Below are 7,340 nucleotides of genomic sequence, written 5' to 3' on the forward strand. Positions count from 1 at the left end.
CACATTTATAAAAACAAAAACAGTTAAAACAGAAAAAGATGCAGATCAGATGTGGATAATAAATACCAATAAAGAATCAGTTCACATTAAAAGAAATATAAGATTATAAGCAGAAAACAGAAGAATATTACAGAGAACATCATATGTAAGAACATTAAAAAATATATTCAAAGACAATTTTGCAAGCCTTATTTCCTAAAGTGTTGTTTCAAAGTTTTGTCCATGGTGTTTCAAGGTTTCTGCAGTAAAACGTAAGTATAAAACAAATACTTTTTCAATAAAAGCAGGTAGAAAGATCAGCGCTTTATACATAATTATTGCAGAATTTCAAAAGATTGGGAAACAAGGCTTTGATTGTTTGAAGTTCTGAATTACATTAAACTTTCACGGAGGTTTTCGGTCATGCCTTTTAATTTGTTAAATGAATCAAGAATTTTGGCCTTGAGTCAAACATCTGGAAACAGATTTAAGATATAAATATATAAATAAAGTTCACATATCAGCAGTGGAGCCCTTTCTAATATACTTTTTTGGCTGCATGACAATGATTTACTCCTTAATATTACCATAATGAGTGTCTGGCCAAAAGCACAGCAGTAGTGGAGCACCACACCCTTCAGTCGATCAATATTCAGATCAATAGCCCACCCAGCTAACTGTATGTCAATTCAAACATGCTGCTTCATAGTTGCATTGGGGATTTCTGTGTGCAGTCACTCTGCCTCTATTTCTGCGTTTGTCTTGCTGCCAGGAATTTGTATTTGTGTTTTTTCAGAGTATTTGCAGTGTGGACGTGTTGATTTTGTGCCTTTGGTATTGTCTGGATGCACTAAATAATTATTCAGGAGTAGGCAGGTGGAACTGAACACCATCATTCTGGAGGAGCAACTGGATATCTTGGAAATGTAGAGTGACATTTTTTAAATCAACTTTACAGAAATTGCCTTACCAACTTGGTAACATTATTCCTAAGACTCTACTCAAGAATTGCCAGATGTGGGGTCCTTAATATGACCATGAAATGCTTTCAGGAGAAAGGTTTTACACTCTGAGGAAACAAAGGTTGAGCTATCTGCCCAAAATGAGAGCAGGTGTGTTTGTAAGGGTGAGGCTGTCAAACCTAAGAACACTGTACCAAGAGCGATGCTACCACTACCAACAGCAGCGTTCTTTAGGGTTGTTTTGATACCAGCGGTACTGGTACAGAGTGGATGGAATAATGAACAAGGCAGACTAACCCCAAATTCTTCTGGATTTCTGGACTTCTGGAGAAGTTTCATTGTCACGCAAGGCAAAGATTGAGTTATTTGGCCATAATGACAAGAGAACTAGATAAAGGTGAGGGTTTCAACTGTCAGGCGGTGGTAGCATGGCGGTGGTAGCGTCATGCTCTGGGACTGTGACTGTTTTGCTGCCAGCGGTAATGGTATGTTCCACAAAGTGTATGGAATACTGAAGAAGGCCTTTTATGTCCAAATTATTCAACTTCACCTTAAATCAACAGCTAGATGGTTGAAATTTGGATGCCAGTGGGTGTTCCTACAGGACAATGAGGCCAAACACAGATTAAAACTGTTTTCCAAAATCGATAAAGTGGGCTAACATTAGAATGGCGCTACCAAAGCCTATTGAAAATTTGTACACATTCTCAGTGCCAAGAAGAATGGTCAAATATCCAACCAGAATTATGCCACAAGATTGTTTATGACTACAAAAACGTCTTAGCAAGGCACAACTTGCTAAGAAACATTTAACCAAATATTATTAGACGTGTATGCAAATATTTGAGCCTGTATGTGTCATTTTGATTGTGTGTAGATTAGAGAAAATCCAAAATAAATCCAAACTTGTGTGCTGATTTTATTAAAGTTATTAAAGATGTATGCTGTATGATCATCCCACCCTGGAAAGAGAACAGTTTAAAGAAATCATTCATGATGTTCATGTGCATGACGAGTGTATGTAAACTTTATATGCGGAAGAGTTCTTTTATTCCAATTCCTAATCAGTGTGTGTTGGGCTACCTTTCTTAGTTCCCCAACAGAAAAAACAATCTGATAAAACCACACCCATCTTTGAACACATTATATGTTCACACACTAGTTAAATATACTTGTTATTGGTAGTCATGGGGATAGGCTTTGTTTGAACTTTGGGAGGGATACAAAAAGTAAGAGGTCAGACCATTTCTGCCTATCTGGCATTTCATTTTCTGCTTTTTAATGTTTTTTTAATGTCTCAGTTTTCCCCTTTCTCCACCTATTTGTTGTGGGATACACAAAAGAAAACACAAAACACTAAACTAGGGGAAAATTCTAAATCCACTTCTTTTTTCTCAGCCATCTTTTTGAATATGCATATGCCACCTCTTCCTGTTAATAAAAAAAGATGAATTATAAATATTATAAATCATCAGTTCTTGGATTTGCATACATCAGATGTACTTACTGCACTTTCTAAGTATGCTATAAATATCTGTAATGATTTAAAGGAACTATGTACAATTATGTCATAGAGTATGACTGAAGGCAAAGTTGGGCAACACTTCCCTAAGACTTGTTATAAAACAATGTATAACAGAAGGAGAAAAAAAAGTTTCTCAAAGCTTAGTTAAAAAAAAAGTCCTACTATCAGATATTCTTCTGTTCTGCTAATGGCTGATGTAACAGCGCTTTGCGTGCACCTTTATGTTATTTCTAAGTCAGTGTCTGCATCAGCACTTTTTAATGAAACTTATCAGGTGGAAACAATACCAGCCAAGCAGCAGCTTTTAATTAAATGGGATAAAATGAAACAACAAATCTCAAGAGGTTTGTTTGCTTACATTTCAAGACTGAGGGCGAATTAATTCTTACTGCCTTCATGTGTTGTAGCTCATGGTAGCAGCCACTAGATGGCAGTAAAGACTCTTGGTAGTTTTATTTTGATTCAGCCTGATCAGTGGAGTTTCTTCTTCATGGTCTGTTCTCTTACAAAGAAAATGCTGGTTATCATACCATCATTTCTTCTTCAGACATTTACAAAATTGAAAATTAAAAAAGTGCCAGAGAGAAAAATAAGACCAGGCAATTAAAATTGAGTCAAATGCAGTGGAATCTACAGGTATGTAAAAAAAATAGCAGCTTTCATAAAAATTTATGTAAGACATCGAATAATTTTCAAGGCGTTTTCTTGCGTCATTTGAGAAAAAAAAGTCCAACTTTATGCTGTACTGTATTATGCTTTTTTCTTTGCTCGTATTCTACTGATGTAATCTATACCACATTAGGGTAACGGCTGCTATGTATTCACCCAAAATATCTGTGAATGCAAATACATTTAAAATTCATCGCTAAGGAGTTTGTTTCTATCCATCTATTATATATTTTCCACAGAAGTGGTTGTTCAGGAAATGAACTTTCAAATAAGCTTTTGTCAAACACCTACAGATACTAAATATGTGTTCTGGTTGTCATTTCCCTGACAGCTTAAGCAGTTTGCTGTGACCTAAAAGCGTATTAAATTTAGATCATCATCATCCTCCGCAGGAAGTCTTTTAACATGTTCTATATTCATTTTGGAAAGGCAGGTCTGAATGAAATCCACTCATCCACCGTCTGTTTCGAAATGAGGCAGTTCCTGTTTTAAGATGCTGCGTTTTAGGAGAACTAATAACTTCAACCAAGAGGGTAACTTTCATTTTTGAAAACTTAGACAAAAGACCTTAATTTACATTATAAATGTGTTCAAAATATAAATGTGTACCATAAGAAATCCCTTGAAATTGGATGTAGCATACTTTGGTAAACTTGTCAGAATTAATCTTATGTATTTAAGACCACTAGTGGATATATTTTACATTTGTTTGTTTTTTAACTTAAATAACCTTCTCTAGGTAGTTAGGTAGTTGGTCTAGTTTGCTTGTCCAATGTTTTCTTTGCTGTTTCTTATTAGTATTGCTCAAAAGGTTTTGGATATATTTACAATGATGTAAAAGTCTACATAGGTATAGCTCAGCCCAAATTAGAAGTCATTAACTTATTAAGTCAGTCTGGGAGACATTATTTTGATGTTCGTAAGAAAATTATTCAGGATCCTGAAGGATATCTGGATCCTGATTAGCTCCACAACATGCATGACTTGTTTCATGAATGCTGTGGAGGGAATTGTTGGATTTGGCGTAGGTATGCAGTCTCAGGCTGCTCTTGGTACTCATGTTATTCCAGCATTACTTGCCAATATAAAGCCTTGAGGTGTGTTTGGGCTCATTATCCGGCAGAGGATAATAAGCCATTCTCCAAAATACTGCCATATCATTCTCCCTCCTGTTTGTCCCCTTAAAAGCAGCCTTCTTTTAGAATCAGAATCAGAATACTTTATTGATCCCTGGGGATCAAGCACAAATCACTGTGACTTATAATTATGTCTTATAAGGCATAGCACGTTCATCCATGGAGACAAGGGCTTGTGTCATGTGTGGAAGTATTGCTTTCTCATCTTCTCTCATTTTATTTTAGAGTATGTTTATGTAAGTTCAATTCGATCGATTTCAATTTTATTTATAGATGCCGAATCACAATAGTTGCTTCAAGGCACTTTATATTGTAAGGTAAAGACTCTACAATAATACAGAGAAAATAGAGGAAACCCCAACAATCAGATGCCCCCCTATAAGCAAGCATTTGATAACAGTGGGAAAGAAAAACTCCCTTTTAACAGAAAGTAACCTTCGGCAGAACCAGGGTCAGAGGGGGGCAACTATCTGCTGTGACCAGCTGGGGGTGAGAGGAGGAAGCTTAGGCTTCAAAAGTGCTTAGAGTTGAAGGAAAGATTGTGATTTGGGTTAAAGTTATGCCTGAGAAAGTGAAGGTTATGCCCTAGTGTGGACTCTGTGCTTCAGGATTGGTGCCATAACAGTAGAATTACAGACCATCACTGCTCACCGAACTTAGAAGCCATGTTCATTCAGTGCAGGTCAACGCAACACGTTCTCACTCCCAAAGTGCAACATTTTAGACTAGGTGACAAACCGTAGGTATATTACGCTTTCAGCCACCCAACACGTCCCTATGTTACGACTTCGGAAAAATGAGAACCATTTGGAATTAATCTACACATGTAAATTTATTTTACTGAAATTGCTTTGGAAAACACTATTTAACACGATTAAGGTGGTGGTTAAGGTTAGGGATAAGGTTAGGGTTAGGGCTGGAAAACACGGCTGGAACGTGTGTTACTGCGGGAGCGTCATTCTATTTGATTTCATCCACAATCTGGCACGTAGCATAGGAACGCAGAAGGTCACCTTCCGCGTTCTCATGGAACGCTTCGGGACGTGATAAATTGTTGGTATATTACGCATTGGGAATGACTGATTCAGGCCCTTTGATCTACCCCGCGAGCTAACGGCAGCCATAGTTACCATTGTTTGCATCCTCCCCAATGCTAACGTTAGCTCAGCTCAGCTCTGAACCACATCCAGCTTATTATCAGTAACCAGCAGAGAGAACCCTGGAGGGTGTCCATATTGTTGCTGGGGACTTTAATAAGACACGTTTGAAATCTGTACTCCCCAAGTTCCACCAACATGCTAAGTGTCCTTACAGGGGGGACAGGACACTGGACCATGTATACAGCAACATCAAGCATGCCTATAGAGTGATACCCCTCAAACTGACCACCTCTCTCTGCTCCTCATCCTTGCCTACATCCTCCTCAGGAAACAAACTCCTCCATGCACCCAAGTCATTAAAACATGGCCAGATGATGAGACAGGGTACAAGAGAAAGGTAGATAACTTGTCTCACTGGTCCTCAGAAAATAATATGAAACTCAATGTTCTTCAAACAAAAGAACTTATAATAGAATTCAGGAGGCACAGACAGATTCTATTCTATTCTACCGTATTCTATTCTATCTTTTCCATTTAATGTTTTGGTGGACTTATTAACAGCTGAAATCATATACTGAAACTAAAATCAAACGCTTACTTTTTAATTTATTCTAACAACATTCCCATTAAGATTTTGCATACAATATGTCTCTTTGAAGATTTGTTAGCCCATGGAGACAAAAAGTTAAAATAAAATTATCAGCTGTAATTTACTTAAATGGTAGATGTTCACTGTTTCACACTCTACTCTGTATTTTCTTTGCAGTGCAGTTTGTGTATTTGTGTTTGTGTGTTAGGGATCTTCAGTTAACCTTGGAGACACGAAAAAAGACTGCTTGGCTTTCTTTTCAGGTCACTTAATTATTTAAGTCATAACCAACAAAACCACTTAAACGGAGCATATAAAACCATTTCCAGCTATAATCTTTTTATACTAGCTTTACATGCTTTTCATACAGTACCTCAGGTCACACTGAAGATATGATCAAATTGTGGAGTTGTCCATTAAATTAAACTTAATAACCCAATGTCTGTGAAGGTTCTCAGTAACCCAATAACCCAATAATTACCAAGATTGTTAACTGATATCTAAAGTAAAATCTAAATCTAAAACAATGCTGTGTGCATAATGGGTGTTTAATATGCATTTGTAATTGGATCTTAAAGTCTTATCAGGTTAAGAAGGTGAATAGCACAAAAAATATCTCGAGGTTTACTCCAGCTGGAGGCAGCCTCTGCTGTGGCTATAATCCAGAAAAGTGACTGAGAGCTGCCTTCCATTGATGGAGTCCAGTCTCGCTGGTCTTCAATCAATCTGACAGAGTTTTATAAATATGTTATGAAGTCCTATAAAGCTAGCTCAGGGCTCCAAGCTGTAGAAAGATCTACTGAAAATCAATGGAGTCACCACTTGGCTTCAAAGCCATTTGGTCTTAAGGTGACAGCTTTTTGAAAATAACAGGAAAGACATGATTGAGGAGTGGAAGGTGAAAAGAACAGAGACAAGACAGGAAATATATAGACAGGCAGATCAGACATATTTATTTATCTGACCTTTATGTATTCAGAGTGGACTGTATGGCTACTTAACCCTCGAGGTTCATTAGTAGAACTCTGACTATACTTTTAGGTATGGATGTAGGTTTTGTGTGGGCACTGGTGTAAACACATTTAATTGGTGGTTTGGGGGTCATGCAGCAAAAAATTCTGGACATCAGAAATTTCATTTGCTGCTTTCTATGCAACAATGTATACTTTTTCTACAGCATAGGAGAAATTGCCTTTCTACCAACAGGCCGACATGTATTTATATAAAATTCTGTAAGGCGCTTATGTATTCTGAATTGATTTCCAAATAATGATGCTCAACTTTTTTTTTCATTTCATATCATCCCTGCTGAGTCAAAATACATACACACATGAGTTTCTGTCCTCTTTCTTGTTTTCCTGGTTCCAAAGATAAGAGCCA

The sequence above is a fragment of the Rhamphochromis sp. 'chilingali' genome (genome assembly GCF_963969265.1).
Source record: "Rhamphochromis sp. 'chilingali' genome assembly, chromosome: 9".
In the NCBI taxonomy this organism is placed as follows: domain Eukaryota; kingdom Metazoa; phylum Chordata; class Actinopteri; order Cichliformes; family Cichlidae; genus Rhamphochromis; species Rhamphochromis sp. 'chilingali'.